The 24,373-nt window shown below is 45.4% G+C and overlaps 1 protein-coding gene across 6 annotated transcripts in view; it reads left to right on the plus strand.

Annotated features, from left to right (window-relative positions):
• LOC138809395 (transmembrane protein 229B) overlaps nucleotides 1-24,373 on the plus strand; it is a 43,945-nt gene that overhangs the window by 8,675 nt on the left and 10,897 nt on the right. For 2 of the 6 annotated variants that reach the window (XM_069995917.1, XM_069995915.1), the window contains exon 2: nucleotides 19,996-20,150. The gene's annotated coding sequence lies outside the window, so the exon portion shown is untranslated. Of the gene's footprint in view, nucleotides 1-17,574; nucleotides 17,707-18,452; nucleotides 18,508-19,995; nucleotides 20,151-24,373 lie in introns of those variants that run through there. The other 4 variants (XM_069995913.1, XM_069995914.1, XM_069995916.1 and 1 more) reach the window with 4 other exon arrangements.

Consider the following 24,373-nt stretch of genomic DNA (forward strand, 5'->3'; position numbering starts at 1 on the left):
TAGATTCAGGGCCTGGGCGCTGTCTCTGAGCTTTTTTTTTTTTTTTTTTTCTTGCTGAAGACTAGCACTCTACCACTTGAGCTACAGCTCCACTTCTGGCTTTTTGGTGATTACTATAGCAAAGAGTCTCATGGAATTTTTTTTTCAGGTTGGCTTTGGACTGTGATCCTCAGATTTCAGGATCCTGAGTAGCTCGGATGACAGATGTGAGCCACTGGCACCTGGAAAAATTTTTTTTCTCTATTCTACATCATTGTTCCTTCCTCAATACTTAAAATCCAGGAATTTACCTGTAGCCTTTTCCCATTAAGGTCCTTTAGTCTGTCTGAGTAAAGGACAACTGCAACTTTGACCTGTGTATGGTCCACATTAATCCCAGGATGCAATGGTACAATGACCCTGGAATGGCAGGGCCATAGACATCAGTACTCTCTGTCCACCAGCAGGACCTCAGGGCAAATTCTCTATGGTGAACTCACACCCACCAGCAGCACTGCCTAACTTTCTTTGCAAAGATGCCCTCCAATGTCTATTGATTTCGACTTATCAATACCATTGCTTGAAGGTTCAGGACTCTTTGCATAGATTTTGCAAATTATCTTAGTTGGCTGGAGGAGAATAATGTATGCATTATGTCTGTCTGTGTGTGAACTTGACTTTTAGAAATCACCCTCTTGCTGCATGATCCTCAGCAAGAACTTCACATTTCTTCACTTTTCATCATGAAATATAAAACACTTTGAGTCCAGTCTGCTGCCTTTTTTCTTTAAGAGACCTAATATATGCTTAGCAAGTCTATTCTTAAATCTAAACCTTGCATTTGACCAGTGTTAGTAAAGGTTGACTTAGACTAATAAGGCCATCTAAGGCTAGTTACATGTCATGTGTTAATAGATGTCACCACAGAAATGCTCATTTGTTAACTTAGGAGACCCTGCTGTGGGAACTATGTACTTTACAATATGTGCTCTATATTACTTTCGTGTGTGTGTGTGTGTGTGTGTGTGTGTGTGTGTATGCTGGTACTGGGGCTTGAATTTAGGGCCAGGGTGCTGTCCCTTAGCTTTTTCCTTTAAGGCTGGTGCTCTACCACACACTAGCACTTGCAGGTTTTTTTGTTTTTTGTTTTTGTTTTCCTAGTCCTGGGGCTTGAACTCAGGGCCTGAACACTGTCCCTGAGCTACTTTTGCTCAAGGCTAGCACTCTATCACTTGAGCCACAGCACCACTTCCAGTTTTTTCTGCTTATGTGGTACTGAGGAATCCAACCCAGAGCTTCATGCATACTAGGCAAGCACTCTACCAACTGAGCCACATTCCCAGCCCCACTTGCAGCTCTTTTGCTGGTCAATTGGTGATAAAAGTCTTATTGACTTTCTTGCCTGAGCTGGCTTTGAACCTTGATTTTCACATTTCAACCTCCTGCCTAGCACCAGTCTACATGATAAAATTCTAAAATATTCTGAATTCTAAGGACTCAGGATAAAGGTTATGATGCTATATAACATTTCTTATCAGAGCTATTGTTGGTATGGGAGTGGGTAAGGTTTTTGGACAACATGGAACTTTACATGGAACTTGCCTCATTAATATCCCTTTGATCACAGCCCTGGTTTTACATAGTTATAGCCCTTGGCTATGGTTTGATTTTTTTTTTGAAATGTTGCATTAAAATATAATTTCTTTTGATTCCTAAGTTTCTTTTGATACCGGATTAAGTTTTGGACTGAAAATGAATGCTTTTTCTTTCTTTTTTTTAAAGGCTGAGCTTGACCTTAGGATTCTCAGTCTTCTTGCTTCAGTCTTTCAAGTGTGGGATTACAGGTTTGAGCCACTAATTCCAGCTGCAAATGTCTTTTTTTTTTTTTTTTTTTGTCGGTTGTGGGGCTTGAATTCTGGGCCTCAGCTCTTCAGCTAAAGGGTAGTGCTCTACCACTTGAGCCACAGCACCACTTCTAGTTTTCTGAGTGTTTTATTGGAGATAAGAGTTCTCCTGGACTTTTCCTGCCCGGACTGGCTTTGAACCTCCATCCTCAGATCTTAGCCTCCTGAGTAGCTAGGATTATAGGCAAGGAGCCACCGGTGCCTGGCCAAATGTCTTTTGTTGTTGTTGGTGATGGTGGTTGTGGGGCTTGAACTCAGGGCCTGGAGGCTGTCCTTGAACTTTTCTGCTCAAGGCTAGCTAGCACTCTACCACTGGCGCCGTGATCCACTTCTGGCTTTCTGGTGGTTAATTGGAGATAAGAGTCTCATTACTTTCCTGCCCTGGCTGATAGGTTGATTGATTGACTTGACTGATTGATCCTCAGATCTCAGTCTCCTTAGTATCTAGGATTATAGGCAGGAGCCACTAGCACTTGGTAGACCAGTGTCTTTCTTGCCTCACAAAAAGGCATTGACTGCCTTGTGGCTTAGTCCCAACAGGATGCCTTCCCCCCCCCCCCCCCCACTCCCCTACCCCTCTAGCCAGTCTTGGGGTTTGAACTCAGGGCCTGGGCTCTGTCCCTGAGCTTCTTTTGTTCAAGGCTAGCACTCTACCACTTGAGCCACAGTGCCACGTCTGGCTTCTTCTGTTTATGTGGTACTAAGAAATTGAACTCAGGGCTTCATGCATGCTAGGCTAGCACTCTACTACTAAACCACATCCCAGCCTGCAACAGGATTTTTTTTTTTTTTTGTCAGCTTGAACTCTGGGCCTGGGTGCTGTCCCTCAGCTCTTCAGCTCAAGGCTAGCACTCTACCACTTGAGCCACAGTACCAATTCCAGTTTTCTGATGGTTTATTGGAGATAAGAGCCTCATAGCCTTTCCTTCCCAGGCTGATTTGAACTGCAATCCTCAGATCTCAGCCTCCTCAGTATCTAGAAATATAGGCGTGAGCCACTGGTGCCTGGCTTGCAACAGGATTATTTTTTTGTTGTTGTTGTTGGTGGTGGTGGTAGAGCTTGAACTCTGGGCCTAGGTACTGTCCCTGAGCTCTTCAGCTCAAGGCTAGTACTCTACCACTTGAGCCACAGCGCCACTTCCAGTTTTCTGAATGGTTTGTTGGAGATAGGATTTTTGTGCCTGGGCTTTGAACCGGGATCCTCAGATCTCAGCCTCCTGAGTAGCTAGGATTACAGGCATGAGCCACTGGCGCCTGGCTTGCAACAGGATTCTTTTTTTTGGGGGGGGGGGTCCAGTCGTGGGGCCTGGACTCTGGGCCTGGGCACTGTCCCTCAGCTCTTCAGCTCAAGGCTAGCACTCTACCACTTGAGCCACAGCACCACTTCCGGCTTTTTTCTTTTTGCTTATGTGGTGCTGAGGAATCAAATACAGGGCCTCAAGCATGCAAGGCAAGTGGTCTACCACTGAGCCACCTTCCCAGCCCCTCAACAGGATTCTTTTTTTGGGGGTGGGGGAGGGTCCGGTCATGGGGCCTAAACTCTGGGCCTGGGCTCTGTCCTGAGCCACAGCACCACTTCCGGCTTTTTTCTTTTTGCTTATGTGGTGCTAAGGAATCAAACCCAGGGCCTCAGGCATGCAAGGCAAGCACTCTACCACTGAGCCACCTTCCCAGCCCTCTCAACAGGATTCTTAAACCACAGAGCTTTCCTCTTTTCCTTGGCTGTGATTCTGTGATAAACTGGTGTGTCCTTAAAGGAGTAGGGGCTTACTTCTCAGCAGGTTTAACACAGAGGAAAGTTTGAAAACAATACAGATATGTAATGATGAAATCTAAGGTATTCTATTGTGTTTAATTTTATGTTTAGTTATTTGAGGAAACTAATAGCATCAGTGACACAGAATTGCATATTTGAGTAGATAGGCTAGGCTAGGAGAGCCCTGTTTATACACAGACCTTGCATGAGATTGGAGACTGTTCCTTTTCTTTCTCTCCAGTCCACCTCCATGTCTCCTCAGATTTGGAGAACCTACCAGTCACCTGTCCCTTCCTGAGCAAAAGGCACATTTTTTTTGTTTTTGACTTTTTTTGTTTAAAAAATGATAGCCAGAACTGGACACCAGTGATGCTTGTATTCCTAGTGACACAGTATGATCATGATCAAGGCCAACTTGGGCATGAAGTTTACAAAACTTCATCACTAATTTACCACAAAGCTTGCTGGAGGTATGGCTCAAGTGGTTGAGTGTGACTCAATTGGTCGTGTCAGCCATGAGCAAGAAAGCCAAACCAAAGTGTGAGGCCTCAGGTACCTAAACACACACACACACACACACACACACACCACCCCACCCCCCTCCCCGACACACACACAGAGAATAATGGCCAGGCCTGTGGAGTTTAGGCTACCTTTCTGTCACTAAATAGCCAGGCCAACTCTGAATCTAAGCCTTGACTATTTACTTCAACCTATTGGAGGTCCTCTGGGGTGTTTACTTCTCTATCTTTATTCCTATTCACGATTCCTCACAACATAGCCTTTTCCATAAATATCCTTAAGCATCCTCTTACATACTGTTTACTCGTCTTCTCATCCATTAAGGAGGATATGCCATAGATAGAGCCTGGCACCTGGTTCTTTAACGTCTTCTAAACACATCTCTGTGTCCAGATATTGAACCATTTATCATTTCCCTGGTCCCTTGGGATTTTCTTTCTATTACTGTTATCCTGGAAAAAATGCTGCAAAATGGTAATCATTTGAATTAAACCAGGAAAATGGAATTTCACAAAGGCAGACAGTTGAATAGTTTTTCATAAGCCCCATAGTTTGACCATATGATCTGTGTACTGATCATTTGGGAGCTTCTTATTGGTGTCAGTGAAAGACCATTGTCTTCATTGATCATTGAACAGTCAAATCCATCTTGATTTTGCTCAGCCTCGAGTCCCTCTTTGCACTGCAGTTTTCCTTGCTTCCAGAGGCATATGATCTACATTGGTACCTTCATTTTATTTAGCAAAAAAAAATTTGTAATGCCTCATAAGTACCCTGAAAAACAGATACTATGTGTGCCTATATACATTCACTTTAATTTTTTTATTATTTTTTGTAATACTTAGGATCAAACTCAGCACTCACATGCTAGAAAAATACTCTACCATTAAGCTACATCCCCAACCCGTATGTGTGTAAATGTGTGTGAGAGACACACATTTAGCCCAGGCTCGAATTGAAGTGTCCATCATCCTGCCTCTGCCTCTAAGTGCTCGGATTGCAGGCATGTACCACCAATATAACCAAAAAGTCTCATGTATTCTAATATGCTATTGCTTGGACATAACCACACAGAAGCTAGAAGGATACAGTCAGGTGCCTGAATCTTTACAAAGTCACTGAGAATGTAATAATCACAAATACTCACGTGATACAGGTTATTTGTGTGGGTGACTCAAATTCCAAATGTGCTGCTGGTGGTTTTGTCATTCTCCAAATTGATGTACCTTTCTTGTAAAGTGCCCAAGAACATAGAGTACAATATTTCCTCAATTTACCTACTAATTCAGCCCCTATAAAAACCATGCACAATACAGGCCTGAAGTCACATCACTCTGGAGGAGGCTCTCAAGTTCAAGGCCAGACTCAGCTATGTACAAGACTCTATCTCAGAAATCAATGACAAGGACTGAAAGAGTAGTTCAAGTGGTAGAGCACTTGTCTAATAAGCATGAGCCTCTGCGCTCCAACCTCAATACTGATAAAAACAAAAATAAAAAACAAGGGGGCTAGGAAGGTGGCTCAGTGGTAGAGCTTGCCTTGCATGCCTGAGGCCTGGGTTCGATTCCTCAGCACCAATAAGAAAAAAGAAAAACGCCGGAAGTGGCGCTGTGGCTCAAGTGATAGAGCGCTAGCCTTGAGCTGAAAAGCTGAGGGACAGCGCCCAGGCCCAGAGTTCAGGCCCCATGACTGGACCCCCCCAAAAAAATAAAATAAAAATAAAAAACCAAAAGAATGACAAAATGTATCAAAGGGACTGGGGCTCTAACTCCACAGTAGAGTGTTTACCTAATGTGAATGAGGCTCTAGTTTCAAATCCTAGCTCTGCAAAGCAAAACCACTTAAAATAAAAGGTTGTTGGCACAGATAAATAATGGATAGGCTTTTTGATTATTTGTTGCCCAGTGCACCGTTCTACACTGATGCAGGCCCCATGTGAGAACTACAGAATACCAGGCATTGCTCCTCTGGGTACCTGTAGAACTCCCCACCTACTGTGGGGTTGACAGAGCTGCCCCCAGTCTTCTCTACTGGCCTTGAATAGCCAAAGACTCTGGGAGTTTGTATTCTAGGCCTGGCTTACAGTAGTACAATGTTTGTATGACCTTAGTTAGGTTACATTTCATTTCATATGCCTGGGTCTCTTCTCTGTGAAGGAGATTAACATGACAATGTGGGTTGGGGATGCAGCTCAGTGGAAGAACCCTCGCCTGGCATGGGTGGTGTCTTGTGTTTGATCAACAAAATTGCACAATTAAAAAAATTAATTAAAAAATGTAAGCCAACAAAGGAGGAGGCTACAATGCTTGATAAGAAGTGTACTCATTATCTTGCCCATGTAATTGTAACCCCTCTGAACAGTATTTTCACAATAATAAACAAAAAGTAAGCCAGACTGGGAAGGTGGCTCAGTGGTAGAGTGCTTGCCTTGCATGCATGAGGCCCTGGGTTCGATTCCTCAGCACCACACAAGCAGAAAAAGCCAGAAGTGGCACTGTGGCCCAAGTGGTAGAGCGCTAGCCTTGAGCTTAAGAGCTGAGGTTTAGTGCCCAGGCCCAGAGTTCAAGCCCTATAACTCCCTTTCCCCCCCAAAAAAAAACCCCAAAAAACAAAAACAAAAAATGTAACCCAGGCATTGGTGGCTCACACCTGTAATCCTAGCTACTCAGGAAGCTGGGATCAGCAAGAGTTGAAAATGGAGGTATGACTCAAGTTGTAGAAAGCCATCCTTGATTTTAAAACAAAAGCAAACCAAAAAAAAAAAAAAAAATCCCAGTGAAACAAAACAAGCAAGAGCACAAGGTCCTGAGTTCAGGCCCTAGTACTGGCACAGGAAAAAGAAAAGTGCCTTAGGATTATTGGACTGTGGCTCACTGTGTTCCCCACAAACTCAGAACAGCACGGAATATCCTGCGTGTCCACAGTGGACAGCCCATTCACAAGCTCTTCTTGCTGTGATTTCTTCTTTAGCCCTTAAACATCTTAGATCTCTTCAAAGAGAAAGAAAGGAAAAGAGAGGGAAGGAAGAGAGGGAGGGCAAAGGAAAAAGGAAAGAAGGAAGGAAGGAAAAGGGAGAGAGGACACCTCTTTCACGTCTGCTTGTCTAGCTATTTTTCTTCCTTCTCTTCACAAGCTCATTTCTCACGTCCCCTCTACACACTAGCCCAGTGACCTCCTTCCTCCATGGTCACCAGTGCCTCTGTGTTGCCAAGTCTTTTCCATCTCTGTGTAACCTGCCTCTTTAGCTGACCCTGCCCTGGGTCATTCTCCTATTTCTGTTTCCTGGTTGTTCCAGGGTTCTTTCCCAGGGTTCCTCCAGCCTTTCTTATCCTTCCTTAGGCCCTTTCAGACCACTTCATCTTCTGCCAGCACTGGATGTCACCCCTGTACCCTCTCCCCCACAATGTTCCTCCTTCTGCAGTGCTCCATCCAGCTGGAATCCCAAACCTATCTCCAGCCTCCGGCTGGCAGTCCACACTTAGTGCACCTGAAATGCGGCTTATTGTGGCTCCCAGACTCCCATCTCCCCACCCCTTCTGTCTTCTCTTATAATGGCCTGACATTGCCCAAGGCAGTTGTCTGTATGTCATCCTTAACTCGTTCCCCTCTCCTCCCAATAGAGCACTCATGGAGTCCTATCAGTCATGCTTTCCTAATAGCCTTGCACTAATTTATTGTGTTTCTTAATAGTTGTCACTAATTCGTGGTGTCTGCTAAACTCCTAATTTTCTACTTGGACTGGAAGAAGACCCTGAATTAGGGTCTTAAAAGTAACTAAATATTATTCTAAATTATAAGTTTTGAGAAACAATGAAGTTTATATGGTTGCTGTGCCATAATCACTTCTTGATTCATGCTCATTTTTTTTTCTTTTCTTTTCTTTCCCTCACAGTACTGAGGATGGAAACCAAGACCCCAAATGTGCTAGGCAAGCCCTGGACCACTTAGCTAACCCCCCTTTCCTTTTAAAAATAATTTTCTCGGTGCCCTATCATAGATGGGACCCTGGTGTGTATAGTGTGCCAGCAGCCAATCAGGACCACGTAATGTGGGTTAGCTGCCTTTGGCCTGGATTGAGGTCTTTGAATCTATACGCTTTGTACATACCTGGGAACACAAACTAGATACTGAATGAGTAATTACTTATGAATGAATATGTAGATGTAGGTATGAATAATAAGATGAACTTGGAAAGTCTTGTTTAGGTAAAAAGCACTGTGAGAATGTAAGTCATTGGCAGTTTTCCAAGTATTTGATATTACAATAGAATTACCAAGATTTTGGCACAGTGGGTGAATCAGGTGGCAGCGCACCTGCCTAGCAAATGTAGAGTCTTAAGTTCAAACCCCATATTACACACATACACTCACACACACTAGTAGCAACACAGCTGGAGCAGTGAACCTGAGGAGGGGCACAGTGCTTGTGTCAGTGGGAGAGTTATTCTGGAGTTAGCTCATGGGGATGCCAGTGGGGTGTTGGAAATGGGGCATCTGCCTTAGAAAGCCTGAGTGACATCTCAAAGACAGAAACGTGGCCTGGACCATTTTTTAAAAAGCCAATAGCATATAAAACCCTGAAGCTATAGTTTAACAGGTATACCCTGACACATGAGAGCTTAGGGCAAAACAGGTGTCAATACTTGGAGAATACATTAGGTAGGGATAGTTCTCAAAGTTTAACCCTGTTTTCTGACATTAGGATGGACGCCTCCTGCAACACTGCTGATCTTGGGAAGAGAAAGGAATAAAATGATGGAGAAGCAAGAAAAGGGAGGGAGGAACTATGCCTTTGAGGAACATTTTTTTTTTTTGCCAATCCCGAGGCTTGAACTCAGGGACTGGGCACTGTCCCTTAGCTTCTTTTTTACTCAAGGCTAGCACTCTACCATTGAGCCACAGCACCACTTCTGGGCAAGCACTGTACCACTAAGCCACATTCCCAGCCCTTTGAGGAACATTTTGACAGGTAGAAGTCCAATAGCTGAAACGTTTATACCCACTGAAGACATCTGATAAGTACTGGATTTGCCCTTCATATGTCTATATCCTTCCCATTCCCACCATCCACTTTGTTTCCTTGGTTGTGGGATTTGAACTCAGGACCTGGGTGATATTCCTAAGCATTTTTGTTCAAAGCTAGTGCTGTACCACTTTGAGCCACAGCACCACTTCCAGTTTTCTGGTGGTTAATTAGAGGTAAGAGTGTCATGGGCTTTCCTGCCTGGGCTGGCTTTGATCTCAGCTTCCTGAGTAGCTAGGATTACATGTGTGTGTTGGGGTGTACTGGGGTTTTTAACGTACAGTCTTGTGCTTGTTAGGCAGGTGCTCTACCACTTGAGCCATGCTTCAGTTAGTCCTTTTTTTTTTTTTTTTACCAGTCCTGGGCTTGAACTCAGGGCCTGGGCGCTGTCCCTGAGCTTCTTTGTGCTCAAGGCTAATACTATACCACCACTTGAGCCACAGTATCACTTCCAGCTTTTTCTGAGTAGATTACTGGAGATAAAAGTCTCAGAAATTCCTGCCCGGGCTGGTTTCTGATGCAACCCTCAGATCTCAGCTTCCTAAGCAATTCGGATTACAGGTGTGAGCCACTGGCAATGAATCCCTTTTTTGCTTTCATTTGTTTTAGCAGTACTGGGGTTTGAACTCAGGGCACTGCACTTGTTAGGCAGGCAAGTCCATTTGGGGGAACACCACCCATGTGGAAGAACCTGCATGTGTTGAGCTCAACTCAGTTGAGTCACCACTTCACAATTATTTTCTGCTGACTGGTCATGAGAAACAAATGCTTATTTGTCATGCATGCAAATAATATAGAAGAATGTTATTGCGCAGGCTACTCAGCTTTATTGTATATCACGGAGGTATAAAAAGGAGCTTCGTGTCTTCTCTGGCTCTTGAAGCTGCCTGCGATAGAGCAGGGTGAGAAAGACTTGGACTCACGGAAAGGTAAAGGGCAATATACTGTGACTGCACAGGGGAGTCCCCTAGAGCTGGGCCACAACCCTGGAGGAGAGATGCCGCTTAAGCAGCTGAGGAAAGGTGTCTTAGGAGTTTGCAGGAAGAGGGATAAAGGGGATTGTGGTGTTAAGTTAGGTGCCAGTAATTTTTTTCTTTTTCAGTTTTCATCTCACTGGAGGGTAATTGTGGAGGGCTTGAAGGTCAGGTTGATGCAGGTCAACGTAGAGGAGAGAGCAGGGCATTGCAGGTGGAGGGAATTCTAAGCAGAGGACTAGAGAGAAGAGACAAGTGTGTATGCTTGGGTACCATCAAATTATGGTCCACATGGACCAGTCTTGGTAAGAATAGAGGACAGGATTCACCGCCTGTGTGTGTGTGTGTGTGTGTGTGTGTGTGTGTGTGTGTGTGTGTGTGTGTGTGTGTGTGTGTGTGTGTGTGTGTGTGTGTGTGTGTGTGTGTGTGTGTGTGTGTGTGTGTGTGTGTGTGTGTGGTGTGTGTATACCTATATGTACGAATGTGCCAGTACTGGGGCTTGAAGTCAGGCCTTGTGCTTTTGCTTAGCCTTTTCACTCAAAGCTGGCACTCTACCATCTGAACCACACCTCTAGTTCTAGGGGGTTTTTTGCTGTTTAATTGGAGAAAACAGACTCTTGGATTTGTCTGTCCAGGCTGGCTTTGAACCTGAACTTTCAGATCTTGGCCTCTTGAGTAGCGAGGATTACAGGTGTGAGCCACCTACCTTTGGCTTTGCAACATGGTTTATTCACCAAAACCTTATGAATATCTATTTGTACTAGGCATTAAAAAAGAAAAATAACCAACTTCCTCCTATGCTTGACTTCCAGCTAAAAGAAAATAAATAAAAATAATAACCTTTCTTGGGGCTGGGAAGGTGGCTCAGTGGTAGAGTGCTTGCCTTGCATGCCTGAGGCCCTGGGTTCGATTCCTCAGCACCACATAAGCAAAAATAAAAAAGCCAGAAGTGGCGCTGTGGCTCAAGTGGTAGAGCACTAGCCTTGAACTGAAGAGCTGAGGGACAGCGCCCAGGCCCAGAATTCAGGCCCCACGACTGGACCCCCCCCCCAAAAATAATAATAATAACTTTTCTAATACTGAAGAGAAATTTATTTCATGTCTAAACTATTTAGCTTAATTTAACAGCCTTGTTTGCCCTGGTAGTCCTGCTTGTTCCTCAGGATATAAGAAATACTTTTTTTTTTTTGGTTGCTTGTGGGGCTTGAACTCGGGGCCTCAGCAGTGTTCCTGCCTGAGCTCTTTTGCTCAAGGCTAGCGGTCTACCATTTTTACCCATAGCTCCACTTCCAGTTTTCTGATGGTTAATTGGAGATTAAGAGTTTGATGGACTTTCCTGCCTGGGTTGTCTTTGAACCACAATCTTCAGATCTCAGCCTCTTGAATAGTTGGGATTACAGGCATGAGCCACCCACCCCTGGCATGAATAATACTTAAAAAAACACATTTCATTCTGTTGTCACTATTAATTGTGTTGTTGTTTTTTTCCTAGCTAGAACTTCTATTTTTAAACTCGGTCCTTGTTTAACAGCTCTGGTTTCTGTTTGGTGTTAGGTAAACCCTGTGAACTGGGTTCCTTGTATCTTTGGGGTTTTCTGATTATCTCTCTAATCATAAGAACTAGTTCCAGTTGCCCCTGGTTGTAGACAAGTAGGTGGATGTGTCTGCTGGGTAGTGGCAGAGGTGAGTCTATCAGATGATCCCTTGCCCCTCTCCTCTAGTGACTGGGTTTGAATCTTAGCCCGCCCACTTATTAGCCCTGTGACACTGAGAAAGAATGCAACCATTTTGAGTCTTACTTACACAATAAGGTAATAATAATGTCCAATTGAAAACATTTTTGTAAGAGCTAAATGAGATAATAGAGCAGATTTTTTGGAACAAGGTCACATATGTGTATGTGAGGTCAGTACTATTATTGTTATTTTTATTATTTTATAGTTCTCCTCTATGTTTTCCCATCTGCCTTCTGGATTCAGGGAGCCCTAATAATTCCTTGTAGTTTTCTGGTGCTACAATAGATTGATTCTTCCTCGATGATGTGTTTTCTGTCATTTCTAGGGCTTTGGGGGAAGCAAATGCATGCCCGTGGCTATTGTGACACGGGCCAGCATTTCCTTCCAGTTGTTTTTCTCCATGCTATATGTGTGTTAATATCATCTGTAATAGATACACCAAGGTGTGTCACATGCATTAGCTGGTCCACCAGCCTGTCCCAGGGCTAGTCTGCATCACCAAGTGTGCTGTGTCACCTGCTAGACTGAAAGGTGATGAGTTTTCTCAGCCTTCCTCAGGCTGGTGAGGCTGTCCTAATGAATGTAATGGGTCCTCTGTTTCCTTTGTCAAGAGGAATGTTAATTATTTTCAGCAGTCTAATTATGTGGCTAATGAGAGACTGACTGAGATAACATTCCCTTTAATTACTCTTGCCTAACTGCTGTTTGGAGCCATAATTTGAGAATGTTGCAGGGCTGGGTGTTTTCTAGGTAGATGGAGCTGTCCAGCAAGTGGCTGAGTGGGGAGCAGGATTGCTGGGCTTAGGCTCATGGTAAAAGTGCCTGATATGGCTGGAGTTAGGGTTCAGCCCAGGGCATGCTAATCTTTCCTATGGGCCTTATTTACAGGAAAGGGACTGTTTGGGTGGGTCAGGTGGAGCCTTCACACCTGCCACAGCTCGACTCTCATTCTTCAATCTTTCCCAGAGAACACCTGCCCTTCAGTCAAGTATTATCCAGGACATAGATATGCATAGATAAGGAGGGCCTGGTCCAGATGGCTTTCTAAAATACATTTTGTATTACACCCTTCCTCTCATTGCCTAGGAAGAATGCCATACATTTGGGTTCTGATTCCTACCACACTCCCAGGTGTATCTCGTGTACTATAGTCTTCCTGTAGCACCCTCTAAGCTGAGCTGTGATGGGTACATCTTTAGGTATACCCCAGCCCATGGGTGATCTCCAAAAGACTCTAAGGGGACAGATTGTGTGAGGAACAGTTGTCAACTGTAAGTGGCCCATTACCATAGGCAAATCCAGTCAGTCCCTCTAGTTCCTGCCTCTACTTCCCTATCTGTCATGGGTACTGTAAGGGGGAAAAAGCACTGGTAAAGGTCTTGGCCCTGTCATTTCCTAGCTGTCCCTTAATCTCTGAGCTTCACTTGTAAATTGGGATTTCGGTCTCATCTACTTGTGGAGGTTGGCGAGAAGCCCATTTTTGAAAGGCTGTCTGGTCAGCAATAGATATTGTAGAGTTATTAGTTTTAGTCCCTCTTTAAAAAAAATTGAGAGAGGTGCTAGTGGTTCATGCCTGTAATCCTAGCTACTTAGGAGGCTGAGATCTGAGGATTGTGGTTTAGAGCCAGCCCTGGCAGGAAAGTCTGTGATACTCTTTTCTCCAATTAAACCACAAAAAGCTGGAAGTAGATGTGCGGTTCAAGTATGAAGCCCTTGGGTTTGATCTTCAGAATCACAAAAAAAATTAATAAAAATCTAGCAGCCAATGCTCCCAGTTTACTAATACTCTACAGTTCAGGTAAGGATTGACTACCTGGAAACTGTTGGGTCTTGGGATTTTTATCCCATGGGGGAGGACGGGGAGGAGGGATAAAATAAAAAGCATATGGCCTTCCTTTGTGGCCATTGCACAGAGGTTGCACAGGCATTACCTGTGAAGTTGGTCCTCTGCCTTTCCTATTGTATCTTGTTTGCGCTTCACATTTTAACCTTGAGATGACATGGGGAGTGGGCTCTATAAAGATTGAGGGCCAGAATTCCTCCCCCCCCCCCCGTCCCAGGTAACTTCTTTAATTAAAATATTAAAGCAGAGGCTGCGAAGTTGGCTCAGTGGTAGAGCGCTTGCCTTGCATGCATGAGGCCCTGGGTTCAATTCCTCAGCACCGCATAAGCAAAAAGAAAAAAGCCGGAAGTGGCGCTGTGGCTCAAGTGGTAGAGCGCTAGCCTTGAGCTGAAGAGCTGAGGGGCAGCGCCCAGGCCCAGAGTTCAGGCCCCACACTGGACCCCCCCCCCAAAAAAAATTAAAGCAGAGGGGACTCCATTGTGTTAACTGAAATGTCCTGTTTGTGGGTGAAGCTGGGGTTGGAGCCCCAGCACAGCAGAAGACAAAACAGAAACAAAAACCCAGAATAAAACAAAATCAACAAAAATGAAACTTGACTAGGTGAGAAATTTGACTATTATCTCTAATCCTGATTTATCTGAAGTTCCTATAAGCAGTTTAATTTCTGCTTGGTGGTGAGGAACTTTGGCTTTTAGCCTACCATGTTGGATCTAGTGCTGGGTTTAGTTACGGCAGTAGCCTCTTGTAGCATTCTTTTTCATTCATTCCAACCAGAACCTCAGGATTGGCTCCTATTGGAGCATATATCCATCCCTAGACAATCATGGAGCCAGGATGATCTGATGTTTTACCATGATGGTGCCCCCATTCCTTGCCCTTGAACCATACCGATACCAACTGCTTTGGCCTTGCTATTTTCCTTCCTTCCTTCCTTCCTTCCTTCCTTCCTTCCTTCCTTCCCTTTTTTTTCTTTGATCCTTTTGAAGCTAGGGCCTTATACTTAGCACACAGTCTTATCACTTGGCCTTAATATTTCTCAAACTATTTACCTTGCACTGATGTAAGATTCTCTTCACCTACTATTCCCTCTCCCTAAGCTCTTTGAATGATTTCTTCTCATCTTTCCTATCTATGCCTGAATGCTACCAATATCTTTCTCCCTAGCTAGTCATGATGGAACACTTACCTATAATCCAAGGTGCTCACACTAGGTAGAGGTAGCTGAGCTGAAAGTTCTAGGTCAGCTCTGGGAAAAATTATCAGAACCTTCAAATAGGGTTTGGAGCATGGCTCAAGTGGTTGGAGCAACTGCCTAGCAATTGTGAGCCCCTGGGTTTAAGTAGTCAATGGAGAAAGAAAAGAAAAGAAGGAAAGGAGGGGAGAAAGACTAGCTTTCCGGAATATAGCCTTTTCCCTTCTTCACAGCAGAACATGAGTGATAGATTGTTTACTCATTCATCATGTTTCCATCAATCTGAGGGAGGGGAGGGTCAGGGCAGGAGCACTGTCTTATCTACACCTTGTACTATGTCTGTCCTTCCATGAGTACTGCTGGAACTCAATACCTTGAATAACAGGTTCTTGAACTGAGTGGCTTAGTTGTAGAAGCAGAGCATTAGTGACCCACTGGTGGATCAGTCCAGCCTTATACTCCAAGAGACCCTCCGACTCTGCCTGCTCTGATGAGGTGACAAAGGGCAAAGTCCTTGTTCCTAAAGGACATGGACAGTCATGGGAAGAACCCAGATAAACTCCAGATCATGCTGTCAATGAGAGTGTGAGGCTGTTCTCTCTTGTTTTCTGGCTGACAGGAGAAGGTTTGCTGGCCTCATGTGACAAGGCTTCTAGCCCCCTGGCTGTGGCCTGATGGGATCTGCATGGGGGATTATGGCTGAAGGGCGGGAAGGAAGCTCTTTACTGTAACACATGCCTAGCTCTGGGAAGGTGGCCAGGCAGCTAATTAGAGAGCCTAGCAGCTGTCCCGCCTATCAGACAGCAAGCAGGAGCAACTCAGTGCCAGGGAGTAGGATGAGGTGGGGGAAGGAAAGAGGCCAGTGACCAACCTCCCAGGTATAGGAGTTGGCCCTTCAGGGTTTGCTCAGAGAGGGACTTGGAAGAAGCAGGTAAGGTACAATAAACTACATGGGGAGGAAGAAGGAAGGAGAGGAAGGTTGATAGACAAGGTGGCCTCCAAATGAAGGAGAAGACAGAGGTATGGTGTAGAGTAGGCAGGGAAATCCATGGTCCAATCCTAGAGTGAGGGGACCAAGTAGATGGACAAGGACAAGTACAGTGGGACTCCAACTGCCATTTCTACCCACTTCCCTGTCTCTTCCTTGCTTCTAAGGGGCCAAATACCACTTGTCCTTTGGAGGACTGAAAGACCAATTGCATTTGCAGCTGTGCGTGGTCACTTTGTGGTTTGCGAAGTTGCCAATTCCATTAGTCTTCAGGGTTGGTTTTACTACCAGGATGAGTAAAAGCAATTGCTCTGGGTTATCTGAGAAGAACTAAGGACTTGGAGGAACCAGAGGGCTCCCTAATGGGTCTTTGGGAATTTTCTCTTTACTTTGTGGGCACCTGGATAAGGAAGCATATATTTTAAGAGATCTAGTTGTTATTTGTCCAGGTTCCTGTCACAGACTCTTGTGTTATTGAAAATGGGAACTTTTGGTAGCACCTGAGTTTTTACAAATAAAGCCCTTACGTTGGAACCCTCAACTAGCCTGGCCTGGGCCATACACCAAAAGACCAAAGGATGAGATTAGAGGGTTGGACCATCTAGCCCCATCTACCCACCTCTAAGGATATGAACTCTCGGACATCAGTATTTGCTGTGCTCCCAGTGGCTGAACATAGAGGTACTGGGAGGTAGCCAAGTGTAAATCCTGTCCCTGTATTTTTCTACATTCATTTCTTTCATATGGTTGTCCCAGGAACCAGACAACCAAGTAGGGAACAAATAGGGGTCTTGGGAACTGATTTGCACTCCGCCTATCAGAAATACAGGTGATAACTTGTTATTGCTTGTGATTGGCATCTGGAGGGGCAGTATTATGGGACTGAGCCCTCAAAAGCAAGCATCTGGCATTATCTTGTAGTGGGAGCATCCATCATGATGAATTCTGGAATAAGCAGCTGTCTTCTTGGAGAGCTACTGGGTGGAAGTATGTGGGAAGTCCCATACATTTGAGAAAGATTCTGTGTTGTGAAGGAGAGTGCTTTATCTTTTTCTGGGAGGTTTGAGAAGAGGAGAATGGGAAGGTAAATGTTTAGGATGGTGTTTGCTTGCCTGTATCCATTCTGGCTCCAGTCTTGGGTTCAGGACATGGAGATGGGGGCTGGGGAAGATTTAAGTTCCGGTCAGAGAACTGGACTGAATCCTGCAAGCCCAGCTTACCCTAAATAGTTACAGAGGAGAAAAAAATGATACAGAGGAATTTCCTGCCAGCAGCTGCTGGTTAAACCTCTTTGGGAAATCAATCCTTGTGAGTGAAAACTGGCTGTGCCTTTTGAGATTGCCTGCTCGTTGTAGAAATAAGAAAATAGGCACTATTGTTTTTCAGTCTGAGCTAGTCTGGACCCCTGACAATCTAGGAACCTGAAATGGCCCCAAGGGTGCCTGTCTGGGGTGCTCTGCTACTTGAGCCACACCTCCAGGTCTCCCTGTGTGTGTTTTTTTTTTCATGTTCCCCCCAACCCGTCTACTCAATCTCTCTGCACCTCAGCCAGTGTGATGGCATTTTCAGAGACAGCCTTGGTTATTGTAAGTATGTTTCTGGGAGACAGCTCTTCCGTGATGCTTTAGAAATTAGAGACTAATTCCAGTCATTACTAGGAGCGGTTATCACTCAAGAATTTAGCTGGGCCCTGTCTACCCTGCTTATCTGCCCATTCAACAGAAATTCTGTGGCCTCCAGGAATTCATCACATGATGGGGAGACAGACACATGGAGTGATTTTCAGATGGGTGAGTGGAAGCATGGTCCATATCCTAGGAGCATGCTTTGAAGGGGTTCTGTACAGGGCTCCAGGGAGGCACATGGAATCTGAGGAATGGGATCTGCATTGAACGTGTGTACTTAGCCAGATCCCTTACTCTCCTGAGCCTGTGTTTTTGTTCCTAAAGTGGAATACAAATATCAAGTCTTGGAGATATTATTGTCACTCCCATGTGAGTGCTGAACGTGAGATGATGCACTAGAAAAGCTCAAGTTCCACAACAGGCTCCTTGCTTAAAGGGCCCTTCCCACATTCCTATTCCCCACAGACCTTTAGCTGGGGTCCTGTAATCTACCAGGAGCTTGGTGAGCTCTGTCCACTGGCACTTGCTCTAGAAGGACAGGGAGAGTCAGAGGGAGGTAGGGATGGCTTGTGCTCTTCCAGGAAGAGGTGGAAATCCTGCTATACTAGCATCTCATCCACTCCTTGGGCAAAGGCTTGCAGACCAGGAAGCAGAGCAGGTATCCAGCCAGAGGCTGGTTCCTGGAGGGACCTGCTCTAACCACTGTGCCTTCATCTTTCAGGACAGCAGTTCAGTCAACAGCAGGCTTCCAGGCCTGACTGTAGCACCACCAGATTCCACTGGCAGGATGTGGTCTTTGGTTTCCGTTTCTGTTTTGTCTCCTGCTCTGCTGTGGTCTTTTGAGGGCCCCGGGGAAGGGGAAGGGCTCATGAGTAAGACTAAACATCTTAGGCCATGTGTCACAGTGGTGCTGGTAGTAGAAGTTATCAGGCATACTTCGTTAAGGCCCTTTCTTCCAGCTGATAGGTATGTGCCAGGGTGACCCCTGCCCCTCATCTGGCAGACTGGGAGAGGGGAGGAGGATGTACAGTGGGGGTGAGCTGGAGGTTCCTGTTTGTGGAAGGGCTGGGGAGGGCCAGGGCCAGGCAAGGCCGAGCACAGCCACCACTGCGCTTCATACCTGACTTTCACTTTTCTCTGCACAGAAGCCCCAAGGGGAGGCCCAGGGGCACCCCCAAATCTACCTGACATAGTGAGATTAAGTCCTGAACCCTTTCCCTTTTCCTTCTTTGCTCTCCTCCCATGCAAGTTATCAGCTTAGGGGACAAAGGGAGAGAAAGGGTTTGTATCTGTTAAAAGTCTGGAGGAGGGAGAGGGAAGGAGCTGGATGTGGGCATTGGCACAAGCTGGCACCTCTGTGGCCTACCCTTCTTGAGTGGAGAGGGGGATGGGGCTGTCATCAGCCACACACTGTTCTCACTGAAGCCACCTTGCTGGGCTGAGCCCTCCTCTTGGGTTTGTGCAAGCTCTGGGTCAAGGGGGTTCCCAAGGGAAGTCTACATCTGTGTACACGATACAACAAAATATGTTGACCTCTCTAGCAAATGGTCAAATCAGCTGGCACTGGTGGCTCACGCCTGTAATCTTAGCTACTTAGGAGGCTGAGATCCCAGGATCTTGTGGTTTGGAGCCAGCCTGGGCAGGAAAACCCACTAGACTCATCTCTAATGAACTACCAAAAAAGCCTAAGTGAAGCTGTGGTTCAAGTGGTAGAGAGCTGGCCTTGAGCACAAATGCTCAGGGACATTACCCAGGTCCTGAGTTCAAATTCCAGGGCCTGCACCAAAAAACCAAAAACAAATGGTCAAATCTTGGGGGTATTATTAAAAACATGCATGTAGTAAAACTATGCAGTAAGATTTATATCAGTTTAGAGCCAGTTGTTAATATAAATAGTAAGGGCCTTAACAATAATCATGGTTAAAAATATATATAAAGAGATAAATATTAGGATGGTGGATTGCAGGTAAAGGGTTTTAGCACATCTTTTGTTTGCCTTTTATTTTTCTGTGTGTGATTATATTTGATTCCCCAAATTCTAAAACAGATGTCCTACAATGTGTGCCTTCTATGAGGTTCTCAATTGCCCTTGATAACAGATGTGCCCACTGCGAGGTAAAAGTGTCATTTGAAGCTAAGAATGAAGCTAGATTTTAAAATTATATTCTGTCTCAGGTTTACAAGTGTGTACACACTCATTCACTCGTGACACAAGAGGTCCTAAGTCCTGACCCCATGTGTGGACTGGCCAAGAACCAGCTCAGGCTCTCATGGCGTGATTATCACCAGTCATGAGCAGACAGGACCGCAGAGACGAGATGGCAGGTTCCAGGAGAGGAAGGGAACTGGTGGGCTGCTATAGAACACTGGGCCTTGCACCTGAATCTCTGGCTGGTGTAGTGGCTCAGGGCTGGGGAAGATTAAGTTTACAAAGGCCTCTTCTTTTGTTCCCAGGGGCACATGGAAGCCAAGGATCAGCTGAGCCCTGGGGCTGATACTTGCCCACATTGCTGATCCCTGGTGTGGCACCAAGACAAAGGTTAAGCCAGAGCTCGCCTACACAGTGATCCTGATGTCAGTTCTGAACCACTCACTCAAGGCTGAGATAAGTGAGTATGTTTTGGCACCAAAACATGAAAAAAATGCCCCTGCCTGTTTGTCTATTCAGTGTCGCATCTGAAATGGCATGAGTCCAGGGATTTCAGTTCTCAGTCTGTCCAAGGGCTTGTCATGTGGCTACAGTTCTAGAACGGCTAGGCAGAATGGAACATTTCAGGCCATGTCACTGTTGGAGCCATCTTGCAGCCACCTGACATCTAAAAACTGGGTCAGACCCAGACTGACTGACATAAGTGAAGCCAGGCACTAGCACCTGGGAGAGGCCATTCCTGCATTCTTTCTCATCAATAGGCTCTTGTGGACTTAGGGTATCAGGTTTTACTTCTGTGCAGTGGGATGTGTGCCTATCCTTGAATGAAGATTCTTTCCAATGCCATAAGCAATTCTTTCTTTTTTTCTTTTTGTATTTGCCAATCCTGGGGCTTGAACCCGGGTCCTGGGTACTGTTCCTGAGCTTCTTTTGCCATGAGCAATTCTTATAGTACAGTCCAAGAGACCTTGAGTAGAATATCTAGGGTCCCTCCTAGAGAAGGGAATTTGTGGAATAAACTTAGCTACCAAAAATGTGACCCCCATACTGCCAAAAAGATGGCTTCTGCACAAGGGCTGTGGCATGGTTTAAGTGGTAGAGCACCTGTCTAACAAGAAAGAGGTCCTGAGTCCAAACTCCAGAACCGCAAAAAATAAAATAAAATGAAAATGACCGCTCAAGAAGCCAGGAGGAGCAAGTCCTTTTGCTTTTCAGCAGCACCTCTTCCTAAAACCAGAGAAACCCCATGTAGGGTGAAAGACCTCTGACCAAGGAACCATTTCTGTCTTCATCTGGCCCTTCTTCTCCTCCACCCCACCCCCACCCCAAGCCTCTGCCTCTAACGTTTCTTTTCTTTTCTTTTCTTTTTCTTTCTTTCTTTCTTTTTTTTTTGTTGTCAGTCGTGGGGCCTGAATTCAGGGTCTGGACGCTATCCCTTATTCTTCAGCTCAAGGTTAGTGCTCTACCACTTGAGCCACAGCGCCACTTCCGGCTTTTTCTGCTTATGTGGTGCTAAGGAATTGAACCCAGGGCCTCATGTATGCAAGGCAAGCACTCAACCACTTATCCACCTTCCTAGTCCCTCTAACGTTTCCTTAGTGCTTAAAAAAATAACAATTCGCTGTAGTCCCAAGCCCCAACAAAGTCCATTTGGCCTGAAGGCTGTTATATCTGTACAGAGCAGACAGTCCAACAGTGGGGTCTAAGACCAGTAGGAAAAGAGCTCCTTGCAAGGTAGGGAAAACAGAGCTAGTGCTTTGGTGGTCTTATGCAGACAGGCTTTTGGGAGCTTGTGGGCTGGTCCATGGGAGCCCAGAGCCTCTGTGCAGGAGCCTGGGAGGAGATGGAAAAGGGGTCACTGGGTTATTTCTCAGCTGTGGGCAGATCTTGACTCTCCAGATACACGTTTGCAGCTCAGGAGCAGAAGCTTTTTCATGCTCAGCTTTGGGCTTTCAAGCCCAGGTTGTGATTAACAGGTCTTTCAAACAGTCCTCTTGTATATATTTGTAGCCTGAGTGGTATGACCCAGCATGGACTTGAGGGGGATTGGGAGTAGGGAGTCAGCCATGAGGCCATTAAGGGAATGTAGTGACTCAGATGTAAGGTCTATTCCTCCCCTCCCCCCCCCCCCGCGGACCGCCCCCCCCCCCCCCCGCAGTGATGGAGGTCCTTTGAGAAATCTACAGCATTGTCCTTAAGACTGTTGTACACCTTGATCTAGTGATTCCACACCTGAACTAACTCATTAAAAATATTTCAATAGGGCCAGGAGTGGTGTGGTACATACCTGTAATCTCAGCACTTGGGGAAGCTCAGGCAAGCAGATGGTAATTTTGAGGTCAGCCGGTGCTACATAATGATGTACTGTCTAAAAATGAAAAAAAAAATAGAAATCTTTCATTAGGAAATAGTCCCCCAAAAGCAAATGGCTCTTGCCGAAATACAAGGAATTTCGGGGGTGTCATCTCTAATAGAGGAAATAGTGGAATGGTGGAAATGGGAAATAATGGTTTCATTTGAGTATCTTGGCTAATTACAGTTTTCAACTTGGTAGAATATCACATAGTCATTTTGATAATGAGCATGCAGGCTCTATTACAACTTTGAAAAAGTTCTAAGTAAAAATGGCAGGTTGTATAGAACAAGCATGTTGTGAGGACTGTGAAACTCATCCATGAGGAGGGATTGTACAGAGGAAATGATCGTGGCTGTTAGTTTGGTGTTGTGATGAGTGCTTTGCCTTTCAATGGTGCATGGATTGAATTCTTTTAAAGTTATTTAATGGGATCGACTATAGACATTAAAAGTGGCTTTCTCTAAGATGTGGGATTGAAGAGGCTTTTGCTTGCTAAGTCATTCCTTTTTATAATATTTAAATTTCAGCTGTGAACTCATGTTGTTTTAGTAATTGAAAAAAAACAATAAAGCTATTTTTAAATGCTAGAATTAAAAATTTAAGGGCTATATTCCTCAAGATGAGGAGAGGAGAAAAGCTGAGCCAGCTAGTGGTTTACAACTGCCTAATCAGTATTTAAGGGTTTGGGCCTGTTTAGGCCCAGCCATCCATCCATCTATTCCCCAAGTATTGTTGAAGTTACCCCAATTGAAGAAAACAAAGCCCCGTCCTCCATTGCAATTTGGGACATACCATAAATAAGCAGCAAAATGCTGTGAAGAAAATAAGGTGGTAGGGAATAACTGGACATGGTGGTACATGCCTGTAATCCCAGCCCTCAGGAGGCGGAGGTAAGAAGATGGCAAGTTCCAGGTCAGCTAGGGATAAGAGTGAGACCCTGTCTCCAAAAACAAATAAAAAGATGGGAAGACATGAGCTATGTTGGATTGGGGAGCCAGAGAAGGCCTCAGGGGTGACAGCTGAGCTGAGATAGACGAACAACAGAGAAGAAGTCATATGGAGGTCTGAGAAGAGCAGTCTAATGTATACTCAGATGCTCAGCCTGTGGATCCCATCTGAAGGGTGCCCTTTGTACCCTGAGGCTTGTGGACCTCTAGGCTAGCATTGGCTCCACTCACCAAGCCCACTTGCCACCTTCGCCCATGCTTCCAGGTAGGAATTTGGTTACTCTCTGAGTCCCTCTAAAATCCTGTGTGGAGCAGTTGTCTTTGATACTCTGGGCAGATGGCTCCTCTAGGCAGCTGCACACAGGCCATTGCTCCTGGCTGGCATTTCCACAGCAGGGCTGGCAGTAAGGAAAGCTCTGGGTAATGCACCCCCTGGCAAGAATGGCTCTTACACTGAGGCTCTGAGGGCTGCCATGGTCCTGCGAGGGTCAGCTTTTTTCTTTTTGCGGGGGACGGGGGTGGGGGTGGAGAGAGCTTAAACTCTGGGCCTGGGCACTGTCCTTCAGCTCAGGTGAGCCTTCTACCACTTGAGCCGTAGCACCACTTCCGGCCTGTTCTGGTAGTTTATTGGAGATAAGAGTCTCATGGACTTTCCTCCTCAAATCTGTCCTGAGCAATACCCATAGCAAGCATACCCAGCCAGTGGCCACAGGTTCCCCACCCCTCTTGCTTCCTTTCTGGCCCTAGAGAAAAGCTGTTTTCCTCCTCACACTACCTTTGCTACAAGTTTAGCTCAGAATTTTTTTTTTTTTTTTTTGGGTCCAGTCGTGGGGCCTGAACTCTGGGCCTGGGCGCTGTCCCTCAGCTCTTCAGCTCAAGGCTAGCACTCTACCACTTGAGCCACAGCACCACTTCTGGCTTTTTTCTTTTTGCTTATGTGGTGCTGAGGAATCAAACCCAGAGCCTCATGCATGCAAGGCAAGCCCTCTACCACTGAGCCACCTTCCCAGCTGCCTAGCTCAGAATTATTTTAGAACTTTTCCTTCCTTCCTTTCTTTTCCTTCCTTCCTTTCTTCTTCCTTCCTTTTTTTCTTGTTCTCTCTTTCTTTTCTTCTTTCTTTCTTTCATTCTTTTGTTTGTTTGTTTCTTGAGGCTAACACTCTACCACTTGAGCCATAGTTCTACTTCTTAGTTTTTGGTGGTTAATTGGAGATAAGAATCTCATAAACTTTCCTGCCTAGCCTGGCTTTGAACCATGATCCTAATATCTCAGCCTCTTGAGTAGCTAGGGTTACAGGCCTGAGCCACTGGCACCCAACAATTTTAGAACTTTTAACTTACCCCAGATATGGAATAATTATCCTTCTCTTGTTGACTCTC

Source organism: Dipodomys merriami, unplaced genomic scaffold (genome assembly GCF_024711535.1).
Source record: "Dipodomys merriami isolate MVZ:Mamm:240054 unplaced genomic scaffold, mDipMer1.0.p SCAF_497, whole genome shotgun sequence".
NCBI lineage: Eukaryota > Metazoa > Chordata > Mammalia > Rodentia > Heteromyidae > Dipodomys > Dipodomys merriami.